Genomic DNA, 24,855 nt, shown 5'->3' with positions numbered 1-24,855 from the left:
GAAAAGTAACAGCCCATTGGAATTAAAGAACTAAAAAGGTGGGTAGAACCATACCTGCCTCAGTCCAGGTCCCCTACAGATCTCTTGACTTCCTTTTCCTACCCCTGTGTTTCCTTTCCCTCCAAACTCCTTCTTCTGTGAGACGCCTCTCGAGCCTCACCCAGGAGATGTACTTGTATAGCTTATGGGAAAATGAGTTATCTGGCGGAGGGAGCTGGAATGTGAAGGATGAATTGGCTCACTGCCACCGAGACACCCCCTGGGCACAGAAAAGGCCCAACAGTTCACATGCCAGCATCTAACGATGACCCTGAGAGCTCCCCATCACTGGTATCCCTTCAACCCATCAACAAGTACTTATAATTGCTCACAGTCCTCCATCTGATCCTTCTGCTGTGGGTCCACTTAACAAAGAACACCCCCTAAAATATCTGCAGGTCAGCTAGGTAAAATAACTCCTCCCGACTTCCCCATCTGTATACTGTTCCTCACTGCCAGGGTGCTGAAACAGACCCTTGCCTAACTGGCTCCTCAAATGTGTTTTGGTTTCCAGCTTTCTGTAACACATAATTGCCACAATTCAGGAAGCAATTAAGGGCCAGACACTGCTCTAGGCAAGTCAAAGACATTACTGCTAATCCTTTAACAACATGAAAGAACAGACATGATCACCCTACTCTCTCCTACCCCCCTCCCCTGCCCCATTTTACAGGTGAGAAGCTGAGATTTCCACATTTAACTAACTTGAGCAAGGATTCTCGACCAGGAGGAGGCAGAGGCAAAACTTAAATATAGTTTCGACTCTCAAGACCAACTATTTCTGTGATACTTAGGGAAGAGTAAACCTCTAAACAGCAAAAATAAAGAAACATTTATTTTTCTCTCTAAAACAATGGAACCCAGGAGGACAGCAAAATTTCCTTAAATTTGTTTTCATCATCAGTTTCCCCTTTACAAACAATGAAGCTGAGGCTCAGAGAATACTTATGGCATACTAATAATAGCTAACACTTAAATGATGATTACTTTGTGCCAGACATAAGTGTGTATACGCATCTGGTTCCAGCCCTCATTTTTAACCCAAAGCTACAGTCTCTCAATACTACTTAACTGGATCATACTTTGACGTAGATCCTTAATAGAGTTTTAAAAGTTGAGCAAGCTGTACAAAATTATTTCTTGAGCTTCTTCCAATTTAAAAGCACTGTGGGGTTCCATGTCCAGATGACCCAGTTCCAGTTCGTAAGTAGCAAAGTTCAGACTTAAAATCCAGATTTTGTAATCGCTTGTTTTCCCTTTTCCACTCTCCATGCTATCTCTCATCAAAGCAAATCAAGGTAAGATAAACTGATATTTTATGCTTGCACATTTATTCCCCCCCGCCGCCATACATTACATAGGAAAGAAATGAAACAACAAATGTCAAGTTTTTGGCATTCCTTTAGAATAGTGGTTTTCAAAATTTGGGTCAGAACCCACAACTGGGTCATGAAATCAACCAGGTTTTTTGTTTGTTTTTTTGTTTTTTTTAAGAGATGGGGTCTCACCCTGTTGCCCAGGCTGGAGTGAAGTGGCACAATCACAGCTCACTGCAGCCTCAAACCCCTGTGCTCAAGTGATCCTCCCACCTCAGCCTCCAGAGTAGCTGGGATTATAGGTTCTTGCTACCACATCTGGCCCAATCAGCATTTTTTAATAAAATAAATGCAACAGAGATATGTGCCATGGGTACTGTTTTGTGAAACTTTTGTTTCAATTCTATATATTTAATTGTATGTGTATAAGAGTCACAATCTAAAAGCTTGAACTCACTGCTTAAGAGGTCAACACCATAGTGTTTTAAAATAGTATTACTATTATTGTTGTGGAACAATAAACACCATACATCTGCCCAAGCAGCATCTCCAGTCATGTGTTTCATCTTAGACAGAGAAAGTGCTTGGCTGCCTTGTAATGTATACTGGCCAAAACAACTCAGAACCTAACAACAAAGTTAAGTTGAGTCTCCTAAGGAACATGCAGTCACCTCTCAAGGACCTGGCAGTCAAAGTGGCTCTTAAATGGCTCAGGTCAAGAAAGGCATGAAACTGCCTTATTTGTATTCATCATGCAGACTCCGGGTTTCAGAATACATACGGCAGCTAATTCCTACTGCAGAAAAAGAGAGCGGGCAAAATGATGTTTGTTTTTGTCAAATGGCCAAATTCTCTTGGCTCATTTGTTCTCAAAAGTGAAAACTACGAGAAAAGCGCCTCTGTGAAAAAAAAAAATTCAGTATCTACCTTAGCCAGGAAAGTAAGATGGCAAAAAAGTGCTTACATAGATTCTTTCACAGTTCTGTCCTTCCCACCTACAGCAGATAAGTGATTAGTGTTGAATAGTTACATAAAGTCTGAATGATGAACACACAAATTTCCTGTTAAAATAAACAAGTAAGAAGGCCGGGCGCGGTGGCTCAAGCCTGTAATCCCAGCACTTTGGGAGGCCAAGGCGGGTGGATCATGAGGTCAAGAGATCGAGACCATCCTGGTCAACATGGTGAAACCCCGTCTCTACTAACACAAAAAATTAGCTGGGCATGGTGGCTCATGCCTGTAATCCCAGCTACTCAGGAGGCTGAGGCAGGAGAATTGCCTGAACCCAGGAGGCGGAGGTTGCGGTGAGCCGAGATCGCGCCATTGCACTCCAGCCTGGGTAACGAGCGAAACTCCGTCTCAAAAAAAAAAAAAAATAAAATAAATAAAAAAAATAAACAAGTAAGAGTCTAATTTGGGCCTACAAAGCAATAGTCATGTTTTCATAGCCTTCAAAACACAAGAGGCTATCTCATGTCCCTTTCCATTAAACAGACCAACGAGCAATCCACCATATCAAAATGTAAAAGTGAAGCATCCACAGCAGGTTGGACATTTACCAGAAGGTATCTGATATGACACAAAATTAGATGGCAGGCACTACAAAAATGGTGTATCATCTCTCATTTTAATATGTACAATATATACAAATTAACAGGAAATCTGTAGCCAGCATTCCAAATCAAAATAACATTAACACAAAATGAGTAGTGGCATTACGAATGGTCACTGTGTTGAAAAACCACTGCCAAGACACAATCAACAGCTAGAAAGCAATGAAGAAGGAAAGAAAATATAATAAGGCAGTTAAAAATAATCAATAAAGGATCTGCTCCAAGATAATACAAGAATTCCAATAAGCACCATTAAGTATTCAGTTAGTACTAAAGCTAGTACTTTAGTTAGTGCAATGAAGTATCCAAATTCTATGAAGACAAGAGTGTAAGTTGTACCATTACTTTGCTTCAGCTCATTCTAAGTAAAACACCTACTCCCTGAACCTCTCCCAAACCTTCTTGCCAATTTCTGAGCAAATGACCTCTTCTAAAAACTTCTCTTGGATAAAATTTTTACAAAGGTAAAAAATTACTTATGGAGAAAATGAGGAAAGATGAAGTAAGACACTGTCTTTAGATGAGCACGACAGAAATCCTTTCAGTACTTGGAGAGCCTCTGGGCTTATCAGATGGTGTGGACATGCTTTTCATTATTGGCTCCTTTTTGTGGTGCCTACACAGAGTGCGCCTCAAGGATTTTTTCAAGTACAAAGAGACATTCATTACTGATAAAGCCCAGAAAATAAACAGAGAAATTTTTAAATCTGAGCAGTTGCAAGATTTGGGGGAACTTCCTTAAGGTTTTATAGCATGTTTGGTTATTTTATTAGACCACTATTACTGCATAAAGTAAGAATACATAAAATGTCAGCTTACAAGGCCCATGAGAGACTGAATTTCCTTCTGCAAGGAATATAGACTGAATAGCAAGTCCAGGCTTCATTCGCCAACTCAGATATTTAAAGTCCCACTGCTTGTTTTTTTTATTTTTCGGGGGAAGGGTGGTTTGAGACAAGAGTTTTGCTTTTGTTGCCCAGGCTGGATGAAGTGGTGCAATCTCTGACTGCAACCTCTGCCTCCCAGGTTCAAGTAATTTTCAGCCTCCTGAATAGCTGGGATTACAGGCATGTGCCACCAGGCACAGCTAATTTTTGCATTTTTAGTAGAGATGGGGTTTCGTCATGTTGGCTAGGCTGGTCTCAAACTCCTGACCTCAAGTGATCTGCCCTCTTCGGCCTCCCAAAGTGCAGGGATTACAGGCCTGAACCCTCACGCCTGGCCCCACTGCTTGTTTGCTATAAAAATTTTAATACTTTAAATTGTTTGTTCACAGATTGCATATATAACTTCAAAAATAACCCTGCAGAAAGCAGTGCTAAGTGGGCAGAGCTGACATTCGCCAACTGTAATATGTTTTTAATGCTGTTACATGATTTCTTGCTGTGCATTTACGCAAAAGCCTAGCCACTCTCATTCAGCAGGTGGCAGCAGACGCTGTAAGAGTGGCTGTGGAGTTCCACCATTTGCCAGCTCAGCAGATCCATCGCTGCTGCAGGCAGCTCTGGAGCCACAAGTGGCAGACCTTGGCGATATAACATGGCACTGTGAGGGCACCAGGCCATCTGTCACTGTCAGACTGCTGGGTCTCATTTTGGACATGGTTTCTGCTATTGGGCTAAAAAAAGAATCACACAATTATGTGATGGATTTGGATCCATTAAGGCAAAACAAATTACTTGCCCCCATGATTTAAATTGGTTTTCAAAATGGTCTATAAATTCTCACAGGTTAAAGAGAATTGAATGTGCATACTGAAGAATGTTCAAAACTTGACAAGACACGGCACTGGGCAGTGCCTCCTTCTGGACCAGCAAAGGGCTTTACAGACAACACTTTAACCCAAGTGTGCTGGCATGCTTGGTGCCTTCAAGGGCATGCCATTACAACTGTGATATAATTCCATCTGCACCCTTGCCTTATGGGAAAGTCACAGGCCTTAGAGCCACTAATGTAAGTCTACCCAAATGCCTTTTGCAGATCCTACCTACTACCCCTCCACCTCCCAATAAAAGGAAAAAAAAATCATCATGCAACAAAAACCCAACTTCAAAGATTTCAGCATCCAGCAAAAAAGAAATAAGAGGTGAGACTCACCATGGCCCAGAGGGGAAAGCTATACGGAAAGTCATCTGCAACATTAGGAACATGCCATTCCTGTGATGGGGTAGTGAGGAGACCAGAAATAATGACACATCTCCCTTGTCAAAACAACGAAGGCACATAACTACTAGATAGCTCTTCCGATATCTACCCCACAGTATCAAGCTGGGACTGCTTAGCACATCTATTGCTGCACTTGGGAAAGAAGGGCAAGGTTAAGGTAATTCCTATGATGGCCATTTAAATCTCTGTTCTACTGCTACAAAGCCAGGTCTTCCCCTTTTAGGGGCCCTGAGGCATTTCTGTTATTTGCTACTTCTCTCTTGGGTCATGCCAGGAAGGAAAGCAGTCCTTCCAGTTCAGTTACTGAAGGGCTCTGAGACTCCATATGAAGTGGAAGCAAGTTAAGGGCATAATATGAATGAATAAAATGATAAATGATGGCCGCCCAGGAACTAATGGGGGAAAAAATGCTTCTCAACAGAACCTCCCTCTTCTCCCAAATCCAACAAAGCGCTATGTTACCCTTTACGGTTGTAGAAGCAACTTTTCTTTGCAGGTCACAAGAGGGATGGGGAGAGGAACTGACTTACTCTGTACTGATTACCTTACCACCCCTAGAAAACCAGGCCAGAGCCTGTGTCCTAGTGAGAAGGGCCAAGATGCAGCAGGAAGTGCTAGGCTGTGATGGAAGGGCCTCGGACTTGTGGGAAGGGCCATGATGCAGCAGGAAGTGCCAGGCTGTAGTGGAAGGGCCTCAGACTTGTGGGAGGGGGGAAGCAGGAGCAACAGAAGTACAGCGGGGGAGGGAGAGCTGCCAGCCAACTGCTCTCAGACTGCTGAGGTAACCCCAGAAGAGAAAGCAGGGATAACTCTGAGCATTTTATCCCCTTCCCCCAACCATTCCAAAAAGCCCAGCATACCTGCTAGGGCTAAACTTTGGAGACACAAGAAAAGAGAGGATTCGGAAGAGAAGATGGTTCAATCTAGCTTTGCAATGGAATATTACCAGTGTGTCACAGTATGTTTGGCTTCAAAGAGCAGCAGAGCCCTCTCCTAACCCAAGGTATAAATAGATCTAAAAAATATTAATCTCATAGTCACTCTAAGGTGATGGGCAAGATAAGATAAGGAGGATACATTCAGGGATGATAAAAAATGTTTCAGTATGTCTTTAGGGAACTGATTTCCATCTTGGAAATGGATTAATCCACATCCAAAGGACTCGGGATGCTAAAACTGCACTGCAGTATAAAATGGGAATGCATCAATAATGGCCTTTATCATGACCAGCATTCCTTCCCACAGCTCCCAAAACCCACCCAACAAGAACCCACTAAAGCAATCCTGTACTATTAAAAACACACACACAGATCCCCAGCTTTGTCAGATCTAGTGTCTTTGTTTCCCTTTAAAAAATAAAGAAACAAAAGCAAGATATGGGGGCCATGAGCAGAAAAGGATAGCAGAGGTTGTGTCGGAGTCAGTCGGGTGGGAGCCGAGCAGTTTTGCCAGGCTGGTTTCTACAGCGCTCAGGATTAAGCCTCGAGTTCTACTTAGCAAGCACCAGGAGTGCTGTTAGTCAGGACAATGTTTGGGAACCAAGTCTAACATTTCCCTGCTGGTACACGGTGTCAGTCATTTACACTGCAGTCGAAAATCGCAGCTCCTCCTGCTATGCAGCAATGCTTATGCTGATGGGATGGGAACACCAATCATCACAGATCTGCCACAGAAAAGGGAGCTCTGGTATTGCTGCAGTTTCTTCTTATTCAAAAACTCTTCAAAAATGGATTTGTTTGGAGACTATTAAAACAAACAAATGTTTGTTTGTAATTTCACATTCTCTTAAATGGAATTTGTCAAGGCATTTCTCTGCTAACAGTATTGGTGATTTCATACTCTCTAAAACCTTAATTAAGTTTGGAAACACTGTGACTTTACCCTGTCAGAGCTGAGGAATACAGCAGAATGCACCACTCACCACTGTCACCACAGGTAAGAAAAACACGAAACACTGCTTAGCTGGAGTGGCAAATACAGGCAACAGAAAGAGAGATGGTAAAACCACTATTCAAATACAAATTGCCTGAAACTGACAGGGAGCTAAAATCTTTCACGTAGCTCATCCTTACTGGGAAACAAAGAGGAGACTTTGCCCTGTGGGACCTCTTACACCTAGAATTAAAGAGGTCATGATCCGCTGAAAGGACGTCAGAATGCCTGGCTCCATCCTAGCTCACAGCACATGAATGTAACAACTCTGCCTATCCCAGGAGACTTCACCCTTCATGTGGAGCCAACACAATGGACCAAAAAGCTCAACTTGCAAGACAGATTTTATTTTTAAGTATTTGTTCATAAGTGCTTATCATCTTCAACACAGGCCCAGGAAGATTCCTAACACAGCTCAGTAGGTAATTTCTGGCACAGCTGAAAAGGAACATCACTGTGACTTAGGTTGCTAAGGCAAAGACAAGACAGACTTTGCTGAAAGCTCAATCCATTCGATCAATCAGTCACCAGCAAGCTGGCAAAGAGAAAGAAATGGAGTCAGATGTAGACAGAGGCACAGTACAGCACAGATTAGGAGTCAGGTGGTCCAGATTTAGGGCAAAATTGACTGCTTTCCAGATTTATGACCTTGAAAAAGTTCTTTAACTGCAGTTAAGCCTTCCTTTACTTAACTATAACATGAGCTGATTGCACTAAACTCTAAAGCCAGCACCAGAACTCCAACTCCATGAGAGGTGGGAACAGGTGAGAAATCAGCACTGTCATTACCAGTATGACTATTGTTCACTTGCAAAATAATCCATACCCTGAACCACAAAAGAAAGAAAAGAAGCTTTGTTTTTGAAGGTGGCCAACATATATATTTTATATATAAAATAACCAAAACCCACAAAGAGCTAGAATGAAAACCAGAGACAAATAACATAGTTTCATAGAAATGCTAGCTTCACCTCACTATAAAGAAGCACACTGTCCTTTGTTTTCTAAAAATTCACCCTATATTGGAAGGAGTAAATTTAAGGCACTTCAGAAGTACTAATACAAAATACTTTAAATTTTATTTTAACCATATTTGCCATCAATTTATTAAAAGCAACATTTGAAGCCATCTACATATAAGTGCTAATTAAATCTTTACTTCAGGAAAATCTCAATATTTTAATCTTCTAACAATAAAAAGTAGCTGTAAATAGGCAAGGCAGTGCTCCTAAAGGTGTCTTCAAACTTAATTGAAAGAAAATAATTGTGCGGTCCACCACTTATCACAGCGTTCCTGGTGACGCCATTTTACTCCTTCCTCTCTGCCATCTTAGTGCCACGGAATGTTTCCTAGCGAGCTGGCTGACATGCTTGCTTATCCACATTATGGTACTGCCAGAACAGTCAAAGGTTTGATATGAATAAATTTTTTGTTGCAAAAAGAACCAATCCCTGACTCTTCACTATTAGCCAGGCTAAAATTTCATGAGAAAACTGAAGAGTTTTCAGATTGAAGAGATTTCAGATTGAAGAGATTCAGGAATCCCCTACAAGTACCAGAAAGGAGAGCCTCTCCCGAGCAGCCAAACTTGAGTAGACCATGGTGAAGGCAAAGAAAATAGGAAGAAACTGGGTCTTCGGTACTTCTCCCAGAGTACTTAATACTTAGCTTTATTATAAACCCAGCAAAAGAAAAAAACACCAGGATCTTCTACCAAGTTTTACTGTAAAAATTTCAAAGGGAGGCTTTGTGAACCCCAAATGTCATCCAACTAAACATTTTATGCAAGCAAATCTGCAGTTAAAATGGAGTTCTAATTTGCTGACCTAAAACTCTTGCATTTCAAGGTGCAAGTCTCATAAGAACCAAGGGAAAAGAATCCCTTTGCATTCTACCATATATATAAACATGTTAAATGCTGTCCTCAGAATTAAAAAATTATGCTGAGATCTAGGCTTATTCTGTAAGTTAATATTTGTGTCACAGATATATGGATTTTGTAGGATTCTAACCAGGGCTTACAACTGAACCATTTTATGTCAATGAAAAGGTTGATGTGAAGAAAATCATTTTCTCTCTAGTTTCCAACATCTATTAATTAGAGAAGACAGCATTGAGAAACTAGAATGAACAGGAGCTAGTGCATCAAGAGCTAGAAGAACAGCTGGCTTTATAAATTTGGTATCAAGTTAAAAGGATTCTCAGATATCCAGTTCTGTGGGTATCTGAGATTCAACTCCTGAAACAGCTAATAAAGCATGCTGAGCAAATTCTTCATGGTAAAGTATACTATAAAATATACTCACTATAAATTCTTCAGGGTTTAAAAGATAAAAATTTTTCAGCCTTTAAAAGAAACACAAATCAAAGTTAAAATCCACTTGTTTCCTCTTAGTAACAGTATGAAGGAACAAAGAAATAAGCCGGGTCAAATCCAATTAATTTTAAGAATCAAAATTTATAAGCTTACAATTACAAACAAGAGTTTTACATAAGCAGCTTTGAAGTCACAACTATTAAGTAGAAGGCACTAAAAATTATCCCCATGAGTGAGAGTGAAAGCCTCAATCTATTGATCTTTGAAAACAAAAATCTTGTTTTGTCAGAACATTTTTTCCTTGTGTATTTTAATCAGCAATTATAGGTCATTAACCTGGGAGCATTCTCATAAAAAACAGAGCAAAAATAAGACACTAAAATCCAGCAATTCTTTTCAGGAATGGAAAACACAATGCTTTTAAAAGACAGTGAAAAGAAACCTGAACTCTTTTAAATTTACCATATTCAGATTTCTTTTTTCTCTCAAGTGTCATTTCCATTCATGACTAGTGATAAATTCATACTTCTCATTAACTTAAATTACTGATGAATATTAAAATCGTGTTAAAATTACTCATAAAACCTGTATTTCAAGTATACATATAACACCTGGTTTTTGAGAAATACGTAAAAAAAAAACCACATCCAAGAACCTGTGTTACACTTTTCATATTTGCAGCATTCAATTTAAAAGTCTATTTTGCACATCCAACCAAATGCAAATTTTCACCCTTTCCCCCGCTATATAAGTACAAGAAATACTTACTGTAGACAAAAGAATTCCATTTTCTTTCTGGAAATATTCTCCACCTTCCTAAAGAACTCTTCTATACAATGTGCAAATTCATTTTCTTAGTTTTACAGTAACAAAGCTCCTGTGCCATAGAATCTAATGTAAATGAAATGGCCTTGCAGCTGCCTTCAGAATCCAGCTTACCCCGACCATGATACAGCTAATTGTTAAAAATGGTGGCTGAGACATTTTCCATACATTAAATTAAGGAGCTCTGATGAAGGCGCTGGCATCCACCCACTTCAGACAAAGGAAAATAATTTGCAACTGTACCAAGGCATGGATAATTGAGTCATCTCCCATACAGGGTCAGTGTTAGAGGTTTCCTCCATCTTTACAAAATGCAAACCACATCTCATTGTCTCATCTCAGAAATCGATTCTTTGCAATGCTGCACTGGGTCAGAGTTTCAAAGGAATCCTAGTCATGGGTAAATCCAGAACTCCAATGCCAAGAGGAACTGAATTCTCACAGTTCCTCTCCCTCTGCTGAGCAGCTCTCCTCTATTCCCCAACTGACAGCTCCTCAAGTCTTCCTATTGTTAAGAGTAAAGAAAGTCCCACACCTCCAAAGGGAAATAAACCCCTCAACTAGGGTGAACAATTTCCAAGTACATGCTTCAGAAAGAGGTCCAGACCCCACAGGTCCCACAATACAAACACAATCCTTAGGATAAAAAGCCATATGCATCATCATATTTTGTTGTTCTTGTTTTTAAGGGAAGACAACAAACAAGCTGCTTTTTAATGCCAAATTAAATGTATTTTATCTTTGATATTAATCAAGATATTAAAAGTATTATAGGCAACATTTATAATTTTATCACCCTCCAGATAATGCTTACATTACTTAGGAAGTTTTATTTCACTTACGCAAATTATATTCTCTATGTACAAAATTTGAAATATACTTAAAGGACTCCTGTCATATCTTTTGAGGCTGAATTTAAGAAATAAAAAAGAACCATCTCAATTTATATTGCCAATATTTAGTAAATACTTAGGAATCCTCATCTTTGGTGTTACTATTTAATTCTCATTTCAAGCCTTATGCTAAAACATTTCCCATGAGATAGTTCAAAAAATCTCTAATAGTACTTTTTCCCTAATCACCAAATATAAAGCACTGAATTCCTAAAGAATCCTACACACACACACACACACACACACACACACATACATACACACATTTTCTCTCTCTCTCTCTCTACACACACACACACACACACACACACACACACACACACACACACACACATATATATCACCTACAATCCCAAAGAAGGGTCTGGTTTTAGCAAAGGAAATAAATTCTATTTTCATATTCCACCTCATACAAGAATTCTGCACTTCACATGTATCCCCTTTAAAAATCCTAAAGAAAGACCATACTACTTGCTACTTAAAGAAGAAGTTCACAAAAATCCCAAATAACCAACTATTTAAATCTTTAAGCAAATGCTGCCCCACCCAATAGATTTCTAAAAGAAAAATATTAGAATGGCAAGACACAAATCTGAACAATTCTCCAAAGAATCAAGTACTTTTTCTATCAAATGAGTTAACTGCTTCCAAATTTATCTCAAATTTTCAAACAAACCAAGACCTTGTCTTTCAGAGGCACTGCAACAACACGCTGTCACTCTATTTAACCAGGGTGCATTTGTCTTAATTTCTTCACAAAACACAGGCAATCCTACCTGCAGCCCTTAAATTTAAAGAGTTACAGAACGGTCGATGCTGTCGGTCACTGCAGCTCTTCCATACCTTCTTATTTGAGATGAGCTCTGTCGGAACCAGTGCTCAAGTTTTTCCCACCCCAAACTGCCTGAATTGAGGGATGGGGGTGGGGAGAAGGACAGAGAGAGAGAAGAAAACAAGAGAGAAAGAAGAAAAAGAAAAAGAACCCCTCTGCAAGTGCTGATGTGACTGAAGCACTCAAGAGTCAAATTAAACAATGAGATTGCAGGGTCCCTTTAAAAAGGGTACACTGCAGCCCCCAGAGCATTCGTTGTGCTCTACACAAATTCAGAGAAGTCAGCCATCAGTTTGAAAGCACAAACTGATGGGAGTAACAGTTTATAGGTTACAGAAGGGTATTTTATTGTTAACGGACTGTACCAAGTTAAGATTTAAGAGGGGGAGAGACAACATGTAGGCAAGGAATGCTATGATACTTTTTCCCCCCAACCCAAACCACTGCAATTACTCTGATGTGAATTTTTGATGACTTCCGACATCTTGCATGGTTAATAATCGCTTCAGCTGTCATGCTTGGTTAATGTGGAAAATGCATTTGCTGCATTGTGATGCAGTGCTGTGGCCACAGATTGTAACACCAGTTGTGAAGCTGGTCCCTTAACTGAGCAGCAGGAATTTGCACATGCCATGATGCTAAAATAAATGGTAGTTAAAAGATTTTATACAGCAGCAGACAGATTCTGCCATTTTAGTCTACAGTAAGTGTAGATGCAACATACAGAAGCATCTCGGATCACTGTGCCCTTGTCAATTGTACTGTCCTTCAAGCAGAACAGTAAATTCGCCATCTTAAATGTTTGGCCTCTTAGTAGTTAAAAGATTTTGATACTGCTTAAATAACTATTCAGATTAATTATAGCTTTGAAAAGAACAGAGGTTATTTGCATTTCAGGAATATACAGCCAATGAAACTGTCACTGACACAGGAAAATGCAGACCTTTTATTAACATATGCTCAGCTCAACTGTCACTTCTTTGTACAACATTTAGGGGAAAATATATGATGTGTAAGTAATAAATATTCCCATTTTACAGCAATGATTTTTAAAAGTGCTCCTCAGGAACGGATTTTTTCCCCCATTTTTTAACATGTAACCTGAAAATTAGACTACATTAAAATATTAACGTTTTTCACTGTCAAAAAAGAAAATTCAGTGCAGCAAACAACTGTACAATTACAGGAAAGCTTGTAAAAAAGCAAAGATAAAACCACACTAAGACCAAAGCACCAGATGATTAAAGTCAGGCTGGTTAGGTGATGGGCCATCATCATGGTGCAGGCTGCAAAAGAAAAACAGAGAGAACCATTCTCTCCTTAAAAACAAAAACCACAAACCCTAAGATTGCAATCTGTTGGTTGCAAAACCAACACCTATACTGCGGAACCTGAAAGACACATAATATTTGCCAATTTCATGATGTATCTTTACATAAATATTAACTTGGTTATTTAGCATACAGAATTTGGCTACTGATGGTTCTTACTCACCTACCATTATCATTTTTGTATTTTAAGAAGCAAATCCAACTTACATTGTTCCTTTAAAATAACAAATATAATTAACTTATTTCTTACATCAGAACTTTTGCCAACTAAATGAATACCCAAAGAGAGATGTTTCAGACATTTCTGCCTTACAAAAACAAACAAAAAAATCCCCAACTAAACTAAAAAGAATGAACATAAGAACACACTGGTGTCTGAACAGTGAATAACAATGAAAGAACTTATGTTACTAGCATAAAAATCAACTCATGATTTCCTTTGTTTTATTCATTGTGGTAACACCAAATGCACAATTTGGAGGTGCATGTGTTAACAAGCACTGTAAAGCTGAAGAGCTTTCTAGTTTTCTTACCCTGACTTAAAATTAACTGCACCAACAGTGCTATTCGGTGCCACAGCAGATGTCACAGTAGTTGTAGCTAAAACTCAACAATCAAGCTTTTTTTGTTCCAGACCCAATACAAGGTACCACTAACAGCTCAGAAACTGCACAAGGAGGGAGGGAGAAACCTGTGTGTTGGGGACTGCTTTGAAATTAACCAGGTTCAGCTTATGCTCCAATTCCTGAACAAAAGACAATCCTGGGGGACCGCTCTGAACCAGTGCAAGAAGCAAACTCTTTTGTTTCTGATCAAATAAATACTGTATTGAAGCATGGTGGATATACAGCAATAGAAGTCTCTGCCTGGGGATGAAAAGAACCCAAAAACCCAAGTGTGGTTAAAGTCAAACTATTCCATGGATGTAAAATCTGTTCCCAAGGGATACATCTAAGGTTCACTGCAGGGGAGTAAGAAAACCCTCTTTATTTACTGCAAAAAACCTCACCGAGTCACTGTTAAGACATTTTTCCTCTTTAATGCTGCCAACAAGTAAATTAAGAGGGTATCTCTTTCTGCTAAAATAAATCCTAAATCAGCTCAGCCCCTTTTTCCTCCATCTACAAGTATCCCAAGGAAACTAGATGAGTGGTTGGCTTGGAGGTGCAAGATATGCTGGCTGCAAAGAACCTCAGAGCAGAAGTGTTAACTATCCTGCCTTCAGACCCCAGATGCCTGAATAGGTAAGGAGGTCCTAAAAAAGAAATGCTACCAAGAAGCCACCGTACAAAGAAGGTGCTTCTCTACTTGTCACTGACTGAACATAAAGTGATCTATTTATTCCTAAATGTCTATTTGGTAGTTCATTGTTTATTTTGTATTTTGGCTTTATATAACCCTAGACATTAAAAACTAAAGCAAAAAGACAAGGGTAGGAAACTAACGGGTCCAGCATTTATTAATATAAAGGATGAAAGTGGGCTCACTTACACAAATGTAGAGATTACAGTCTAGAAAAGGGAGCCACTGAACTTTTGTAGTTCAAGTAGAACTATAATAACTGCCAGGTAAAATAACATTCAAGTGAACAATTGTAGAGCTCTACAGTACAGTGACCATATACAGGACTTGGAAGCAAACTTTTACAGATACCTGGTGGGCTCTGTTCTGTCTTCTGCCAGGTTCACCAGGTTGCTGGGAAGATCAAGTAGTATTACTGGTGGGTAAGTGGTTTTAAGAGTAAAGAAGGAAGCCAGGGGAGACTGGGTGATGACTCCCCCTATCGCCAAACTCCCAGCTTTCTGAGACATAGCTGAGATAGCTAGGTCCCTGCTCCCTTTCCAGCCCACCACCACCAACCTCCTCCTGGCTTCTCCTCACTGAGACCTTGGTCCTTTGCTTCCTGCTAAATGTTTCTCCTATTACACATTCAATTTTACTGCCACAACGCTTCTCTCTAGGCCTGTGGCTCTCAAAAATTCTGTATGGAGCTGTCTTCTGAGCAATTTTCTTACCCTGTCTCCAAATGCTTCAGGAGCATTTCCACAGTGATAGCTTACCAGAACATCAGAAACGGAAATGAAATCTCAACTCTCAATCTAGTTAATCTTCCCAATTCCTTAGCTTCAACAAAAAGCACCCATCTTTCTCCTTGCCCCAAACCTCATATAATTTCTGAACATCCTTCTTAATCCCGTCAGGCACCATGTGTGACAGATGTTTTAATTCCAAAAATCCCTCACACATCTTTTTCCTGTTTTCTCAGCTACCACATTGGTCTGGCTGTTACCACCTCACAGCTGGATGACTCCAACTGCCTCTGAATGTCTTCTAGCAGCTATCCTTCCACTGGCTAAACCAACTTCCATAAGCAATGCCATGCCCTCATTCCTTTCTTCTCAACATTTACCTGCTCCAAAACTTTCAACACCTACCACCTACACTCCACTGCCTGGCAGTCATTCTTTATACGTTTGACTGCCCCTTCCTGACAGATTTTACTTCTCAGCACATAACGTCTGTTTCTTACCTCCCTGACTTTGGTCAGGTTATTATGCTTCATTCACTTCCTGCAAGCTAAACCCACTTCATTTTTCAAGGCCCATCTGTTCCAGGGAGTCTTTCCCAACTAGCCCAGAATTCACTAATTATTACTCGCTTCCACTCCTCTCAACTCCCACAGCATTTAGAATCCTATCTCTCTGTCTGGCTGTCACTTTACACAGCTTGGACAGTTTGATCTTGCAGGAATGTTAGCACTGGCTCTCCATGCAGAAGACAAGCTTCCAGAGGGCAGTATCCAGAATTTCTATTTATTTGAATTATCTCCACAGTGCTGTCCTTAAATGGGCACTCAACAAAACCACTTAATTTTCTTTTTTTTTTTTTTTGAGGGAATTTCGCTCTTGTTGCCCAGGCTAGAGTGCAACAGTGGAATCTAAGCTCACCGCAACCACCAACTCGCAGGTTCAAGCGATTCTCCTGCCTCAGCCTCCCGAGTAGCTGGAATTACAGTCATACAACACAATGCCCAGCTACTTTTTTTTGTATTTTTAGTAGACAGGGTTTCTCCATGTTGATCAGGCTGGTCTCAAACTCCCGACCTCAGGTGATCCACCCGCCTTGGCCTCCCAAAGTGCTGGGATTACAGGCTTGAGCCACCGTGCCTGACCCACTTCTTAATTTTTATTAGTGTCTACCAAGTCCTGCCCAGGTAGCTAGAGGCAGTTATACTTAAAAGGAGAACTGAATATTACTTTTGTTTGTTCTTTCAAATCTTTTCAGATCCCTGAGATAATTCCAACCTTAGGCAATAAGATGCTGAGATGGTTCTTGGCCAATGTGCCAAGGCACTAAACTCTTCTTTGTGACTAAGCATTATTACCGACAGTATTCAATTCCCAAAACTGGCTTCCTTGTTATATGCAACTAGAGCCAAGGAGGTTTGGGGAAAATGAGACAGCCTAACCCAAAGTCAGTGGTATGGCATTCACAGCTCATCTGTCCTTACTAATAAGCTGAGAATGAAAAATCTGTTAATTTATCACAGACATTTCATCCTGAATATTATTTTAAGTGAGGAACACCAGATTTAGGCAGTCAATAAAAAAAGAGATTTCTGCCCAGCCTTATTTAGCAATAAAACAAATTATAGTTCATTCTCTCTCACTGATATACAAACTAATCTGCCAGGGGTCAAGAAACAACTGGGAAAAGTAAGCTTTCTGGGCTAGTAAGTTCCTGCTGCCCCAGAGTAGGGGTTCTGCCTTTGATATGACTATAAACCAAAAGGGTGAGAGCAGGGTTTATAGGTGGGCCAGATACAAAACGCACCTAGGTGAAAGAAATTTCAGAGGTAAGATTTCTATTTTAAATGTGTTTTCAAGAAGTAGTTCCCCAGTAAAAGCAATTACTAATGGGAGGAGGCTAAAATGGGAAGAGGAAGTATGCTCCTCAATATTCCTCCAGGGCAAAGTTCACTGCAGTTAATAAGCAGCCTCCCAGATTTCTGAAAATCAAAATGTGAAAAGCTCTTTTCCTATCAGTCTGTCTCTGTCTCTGTCTCTGTCACTGTCACTCACACACATTTTCTCTCTCTCTCTCCTTTCCTAACAGTCTGTCTCTCTGTCTCTGTCTCTTCTCTCTCTCAGCATCTATTAAGCCTTAGTATTCAGACAGAGGGAACAAATGATACTTTCAGCAAGAATTGGTAGAATGTGAAGAAATTCTACTACAGTAAAAGAAAATTAAAAAAAAAAAAAAAGAAATAATAAAGTATCTGTTCGTCGGATTCACAGCCACAAAGTTTCAGGCACAGAGAGACCCAAAGTCAGGTTCTGGCCCAGGTCCTGGCTTTGGGCCCAAGACCTGGATTTCTTGTTTCCTTTCAGAGAGTGCTCTTGGCACAGCATTATGGGACACGTACTGAGAAAAACTGCATAGGTGCCTGCTAGAGCCCCAGATTTCATGGAATTTTAAGTCATTACATGGGGGCTGGTAGTGGTTGCACAAGAACGGCTTCTAGCTTGTTAATTCTTGTTACCAATGTACTTTTCACAACAGATGTAATTCTTGCCAGGTTGATTGTAAATAGAATTCTTTTAAACAAATTCTATTTTAAATTCAGCAGGGAAGCTGCTATTTGAGGGAATACTAAAGCTGAACATTGTCCCAAGATTTCTTTTACAAATCCAGATATTCAGATTTGGAATTGCTTATTAAAAGCAGAGTCCACCATAATTTTACTATTATGTTAGAGAAAAGACACTAAAACCTTAATTTTTATGTATTTTTTGCACATATTTATTATTTGTGCTACTATCTGGAAAACAGTGATATGGCCAGATACTGATAAGAAAAATACAAAATAAGACTCCTTAACAGAAAGAAAAGGATTACAAAAATTATCCAACCCTCAACTATTTAAACAAGGTAAAAACAACTGTATTTATTTTATTATCAGGTCAGAATTTTACTCACTGACATAAACAAAATGTAGCTGTCTGAAAGTTTTCTACAAAAAAAACTTAAAGACAAAATTCTATTTTGTCATCAATCCCTACTATAAAATTGAAAATAATATTCCTCAAAGCAATAAAAAAAAAATTAGGCACCAAGAAATAGAAGTATATTCAAAGATGTAAACCTTAGGAAAAAAATAACTATAACCAAAGTAAAAATTATGAGAAATAACAGTAAAATGAATTTGAAATAGAAACTACAGTGATGACCTGTGGGATAATGGTCCAACATGAAGGGTGCCCAAAGGGGGGCCCCTGCCTTTCTTCACCCCTAATTCAGGTCAGGATAGACGACCATGGCAGGGAGGGGCAGCCTTGTCTAGGCCCCAGAGACTTAGGGGGCCCTATAAAATACTGTGTTGGGCTTTCATCCCTGTACCTGTGCCCTCCTTATCTTAAAATAGGGCCACAGGGATCTGCAATTCTAGATTTTTTTGTTTAATAGGTTGATTTTAAAATCAGCTTTCCTCACACTGTTCTCTCCAACAGTCTTCTAGCAGGGTCCTGCAGATGGTTTTAAAAACAATGGTCCAGTTTTATTAACGTGCTTAACCCTAAGTCCTCCAGCAAACTACTGAGGAGACCAAAACATTTCCAGTTCTACTATTTTGCCATCTCACATCCTTAAGAAGATACTGGAGCATTTTAAGTAGCCAGATTCCCTCGGAAAAACCTACAACACTGAAACTGTAATAAGAATGGGGACTATATTGTATCCATTTAAAGTGCTTAACACAGCATCATGCACAGAATAAGGGCTCAACATGACTGATTAATCTATAAACTGCTGAGTATTATTATTCAGAAATTCTAGAAACGTCTATATAACTCTAGACTGTCATCAGACTTTTCCAACTGCAGTGTTTCTTTGCAAACTATCATTTAGAATTTAATCTGGTGAAGTGTTCCTATGAAGCTACCTACACATTATCAGAACTTAATCTGGGCCAGGCTCAGTGGCTCACGCCTGTAATCCCTGCATTTTAGGAGGCCAAGGCAGGTGCATTGCTTGAGCTCAGGAGTTTGAGACCAACCTGGGTGACACAGTGAAACTCTGTCTCTAGCAAAAATACAAAAATTAGCCAGGTGTGGTGCATGCCTGTTGTCCTAGCTACTTGGGAGGCTGAGGTGGGAGGACTGCTTGACCCTGGGAGGTGGAAGTTGCGGTGAGCTGAGATCACACCACTGCACTCCAGCCTGGGAAATAGAGCGAGACTCTGTCTCAAAAAAAAAAAAGAACTTAATCTGGTGACTGATCAGACTACCCACATATGATTTCTAAAATCAAGCAGTGATCAAGTCCAGTGGAAAGCAACTGAAGCTAGAGTCAGAACCACTGGGTTCTAGGTAACCAAACAAATTATTGACCTCATACCTCAGTTTCTTCATCTGCAAAATGAGAAAATACCACCAGACCAGGATAAAGTAAGAATACTCATGTATCTTCAACCGTCTATACAATGGGATTACTCTTCAAAGCCAAGAGAAGCCATTTCAAATGATTTCTAAAACACAGGCAGCACATTTTAATACATTTTTCAAATATGCAGACTGATTTAGACATTTCCAAAGAAATACTTATTCTGCTTCTCTGCTTTCTCTCATGGCATCTGTTGTTACTAGCAGCTAAGGAAGAGTAAAATCTAATGTCATTAACAGTAAGACCCAAGATCCCTAGCACACAGTTAATGGCAGGGGTAGGGTTAGGGTGGGGGGCGTACAGAGAGAAGCAAATTAGAAGGTGAACAAAATTAGAATGAGAGGAGCTGGGAGAAAGGCAGAGAAATCAGGTTAATGAATAAAAACAGTAAGTCCATCTTTCATCTCTCCTGGCTCCTACTGATGGCAGACGGTGTATTTAATCTGCTGAGAGACCAGATTTAAGGCCTCCTTTTGGCATAGTCCATCCATGAATTATTAACATTTGCAGAAGCAACAGCACATCCGCACATAGCAATCAGAGAGGATAATGATGATTAACTAAGATGGGATTATTAATCCACCCACTTCCCTTTCCCATGTCTCCCTCTCTTCTTTATTCTCCTCTGGGCTCTGACTACTTTTTAGGTAGTATATTTTGAGCTACAGCCTTAATATCAGATTCAATACCTCTATGATGAAAACAATTACAACTAACAAATTATAAGTCATAACTTTTTACATACATATGCTTTAAACATATATTATATTGGCCACTATGTTCTTGATGAAGCAAAGATAAAAACAAAGGTGATTATAAATTCTTTATGGACTCAAACACTTAAAAGATAAATACAATGCTTTGCAGGCTACATTGTTTACAGTTTAGTGAAAATTCAGTATTAGTCCACAGGTGGACTGAGTTTAAAAGTTGGCAGTCACCTATAAAAGTAGGTTTACCTACACTAGACTTCTGTCATCACTGAATTCAGTGGATCTCAAGCTGGAATACCTGTTAAAAACAGACTCTGAGTCTCACCCTCAGAGATTTGGATTCAATAGATCTGGGGGGTGCCTAAGAATCACATTTCTTAAAAGTTCCTAGGTATGCTGATGCTGCTGGTCTGAGTGCCACACTTTAGAATCAATGACCACAAGATTTTCTGGTTGCCAAAGGTGTTCAGGGCAGGAGAGGAATGGAGGAGGAAATTAAACCCAACCTGAGCTAGAAAGTTAATACAAAGACAGAGATGAGATCAGTAGCTCCTTCCCCTTCCTAGCCCCCAAGGAAAAGCCTAGATGCCTGAAGGGCTCTGGAATGCATTTGTTAGTCCAAGATAAACCCCATCCCATAACGCTGCCCCACTCTCCAAAAAGAAAGTAGAATGAATAGTTAACAAATGGTAAAAAGCATATATGAGGTTGAGAGATAGATTAATTTACAACTTCATTTCCAAAACACAAGAAACACAACCAAATGTCTTCTTTTCCTTGGTCAGTTTCTTCCCTGTTCTCCCTTCTACTTAGATTTGGCTTTAATGTATAATCAATCCACTAATAATAAATAAGTTGTGACTCTCACCTCAAACCTCGGCTTACTAAGTACTTGTGAGAAAAAACCAATTCAAACTGTGTCTCCTCTGTCCTCACAACACAATGACAATCAACACAGAAGACTTCCTTTTGGGTTTTTATGGAAGCTTCTTTTTGTAGGCATGTCTGATTAAACCACTGACCACTGGTGATCAACTTAACCTTCAGCTCCTCTCCCCTCCCAGCAGGGTGGAGAATGGCTGAAAGTCTCAACCTTCCTATCTTGCCTTGTTCTTTGAGGTGACCAATCCCCATTCTGAAGCTACTTAGGGGCTGTCAACTATCAGTCAGCTGATCAGCACATAAAAATACATCACTTGGTGTTTCTAAGGATTTTAGGAGTTGTATGCCAGGAAACAGGGTCCAAGACCAAATACATATTTCGCAATATCACAGTAAGTAACAGAAAACTCTTACAGGCCCACAATACCAAGCTGAGTCAGACACTGAAAAGCAAAGGTAGAAAATTAGCAGAGGCTCCAGGCAACGCCCAAAAGTAAGGAAATGCACTTCAGGGCACATATTAAAAAAGCAGAACATAAGCAAACTGGCTAGACAAATAAAACTAAATTCCATTTCTTTGGGATTTGCAAATGCAGAAAACACAAGTAATCAGAGCAGGTAGGGCAGTGGAGAAACAAGGAAGAGGCTCACCTCTGATGGACAATAAGTCTAGGCACCCACAGAGCCATCAGGCCTATCGGGCCCAGTCCAATCTCACACTCCAACTGTGCTCATTCCACAGGGAAGATAGCCTTGGTGGGTGCATACTGCCAGGCAGTGGGAGCCATTCTAACAGCCATGTTTTCACAGCTAACACTTGATCAGAAAAATGAGAAAAACATTTACCCAACCATGTTCTCTACCCTTCTTCTGCCCCCAAAACCACTAAGGCATCTGGTACACTCCCATTAGCAATGGCAGCTTCTGCTGATAGCCAGTCTAAAAAGGCTGAGGCAAGGGGACAGGTGGCAGAGAAAGAGAGAAATGCAAAGGACAGAAGAAAAACAAAAATGAAAGGAGAAAAGACCAAAAAATAAAAAAAATGAAAGGGAGGTGGAGAAGAAGGGAACAGGGAAGGTAGTATCCATAGTAAAACAGAAAGCAAAATAATGGCAAAAACTAAAACAAAACAAAGAAAGCTTTCCTCCAATCTGCTCTAAAACCCCTGACATTCCTTCCAGTCCACCTAAAGTTCCAAAGACAGCATTTGTTCCAGTTTGCTACTTTTCATTTGCTTGCCAGCAATGACCTACTCAGACAGCATAAACCCAGTACCGCTCCACATAAAGGAAAACAGCAGTAAACTAAGTCAGCAGTAGCAACAAACATCAGTATCACTTTTTGTTCCAAAGCTATCTCAGACGGAAAAAATGAGGCTTATCACCACTCAGTGTATAGTCCGCAGAAGCCAATCATGTCAAATTACTCTTCTAAGTAGCATTTCCATCCCTAATTTAGTTAACCAGCAAGTCTTTCATGCTGGAGGAAATAAATGGAAATGTCATTCCATACCAAACAGGTAAAAAACGGTCCGAGGAAAGACAGGGACAAAAACATTAAGAATTTCGACCAGTGGTGAAAGAACTGGCTTAGTGTCTTTGCAGAAAAGAATAATATGGCATTTAGCCAACCAATCCATCACTCGATGCCTTCCTCAGCAAGTCATAAGAAAAGTAAGAATATAGGACAAGGTATAAAGAATGATTTGAGTTCAAGTTCCACCTTTTACAGTAACTAATCTATCTTAGTCTCAATTTCTTCCCCTTTTTAAATAAAGATGATGCCAGCACTCACTCAATCCATCTCATACACTGCAGTGTGGAACAAGACAGACAAAGCCCACTGAAAAGTATTATACAAATGGAAAGATTATGATGATGTGTCCTTCAAAGTTCATAGAAAGTTCCAGGCCTGTTAACTCCCCCTAAATCTTCCAAATTAGGACAAAGTCACAGAATTTCTCAATAACCAGCCTTCCAAATGGTTTGAGGGGATAATGAAATGATATAAGAGTTGTTCATGAAATCAGCACTTCTCTGATCCCTTTTTGTACATTAGGAAGCTTTTCCATACAGATTAAAGGAAAAGACTGTGTGTCAATTTATAGAAATTGACCAGTTTTGAGCTATGAGGGCCACTTTTATAGTTTATTCCTAACACACATTTCATGTTCCAATTCCTCATTTCTCTATTATCAATTTTCCTTGTCATTTCAAACAGAAGATGTTTTATCGTTTCAAGTATCTGGTCTGAACAGCTCAACGCTCCCCAAATGGTACCTGTTCTAACAACTTCAAAGGGAAATACAGCACTAAAGAAATTAACTATGGAGCCATTTTCCAAATTTTCTGAATTAAGCACATCTTATTTTTGTGATTGGTGGGGGTGGGGGAATCAGTTTTTCTCCCTTAAAGCCATATGGTTCTCATTCACTCTCACAGATTTAATGTTTTTGTCATCTCACTCCCTCCCTTAACTCAAGGGATGAAAACACACCCTCTGTTCCAGTCAAAAGATGCCTAGGTGTGAAAGAAGATGGTGAAAGTTTTTTGTGACCAATGATGACTTATCCAACCACTCCCGAGCCCCTGGCCAGCTCTCTCCATAAACAGGACACTGCACCAGCCGTTCAGCTAGATTCTAAGTTCAACTCTGTGCCAGCAGAGTGGAACCAGGCAAACTTAACTGTCACTTACTCTTGCATACCCACTGACACCTCTTCTCCCTTCCCTGCTTAGACTTTTCTTCCTGATTCTGTTATGTTAGTATTTGTTTATGAAAGCCAGATAGCCCAAAGAGTACCAGTTTACATAACATCAGGTGTTAATGTTCAGCTGAATGTCAATCCTCACTTTTATACTTTTAGAAGTGAATAATTTTGCTGTAGAGAAATCTGTCCTGTATTCTGGAATATACACACAAAGCTGAGGGCTTTGTCTGTGTCTTTAAAAACCAAATACACATAATACCCTTAGACAGACAAATCATATTATGCAATATAAGATTTCAACATTCCGGCACACTGCCAGGGCTTAATGGCCAGTCAGATGCTAAGTAAGGAAATGGGTTTGCATTAAACCTACAAATAAGTCAACAATCAATAGTTCAGTATTACAGTAAAAATTTGATATGCCCTTTAAATTGCTTATAACATCATGCTTCTAACTCAAGTTCAGCTTCAGAAGCAAAACAAAACAAAGATGATCAAGCAAGAAGCTGAACACAACCTATTTTCACAAGCAGAAAGCCTTGGCATTTTGAAACTAAAAGCTGCTCTAGGATTTCACAGAAATCCTTTACAGTGGACCTGTAGGGCAGCAAACCTAAAAAATAATAGGCTGAGCTTCAGACAGTAAATTAAACTGACAGCTCAGCAAGCAGAAAACTATGGCAAAAAAGCACCTGGAGATAAACGGATGAAGCAGGTTTGGCCTTTCTGCAAAACTGAATGCCCCTCAACCACCACCTCACAACACTCTGCAAGAGTTCACATCAAGGCTGAGAAAGTATGCTCCAGCTTCTCCCTCAATCACCATTATTTTACTACTAAGCTT

The 24,855-nt window shown here is 39.8% G+C and overlaps 1 protein-coding gene across 4 annotated transcripts in view; it reads right to left on the bottom strand.

Moving 5' to 3' along the window:
• Positions 1-24,855, bottom strand: part of NUP93 (nucleoporin 93) — a 134,826-nt gene that overhangs the window by 47,684 nt on the left and 62,287 nt on the right. The window contains exon 1 of one of the 4 annotated variants that reach the window (XM_012447913.2): positions 11,879-12,206. The exons of 2 other annotated variants lie outside the window; for them this stretch is intronic. The gene's annotated coding sequence lies outside the window, so the exon portion shown is untranslated. Of the gene's footprint in view, positions 1-10,152; positions 10,659-11,878; positions 12,207-24,855 lie in introns of those variants that run through there. One more of the 4 variants, XM_012447914.2, reaches the window with a different exon arrangement.

The sequence above is a fragment of the Aotus nancymaae genome, unplaced genomic scaffold (genome assembly GCF_030222135.1).
Source record: "Aotus nancymaae isolate 86718 unplaced genomic scaffold, 86718_ANA_hifiasm-v0.15.2.pri h1tg000030l, whole genome shotgun sequence".
Classification (NCBI taxonomy): Eukaryota; Metazoa; Chordata; class Mammalia; order Primates; family Aotidae; genus Aotus; species Aotus nancymaae.
This window is presented reverse-complemented; position numbering and strand designations above follow the sequence as displayed.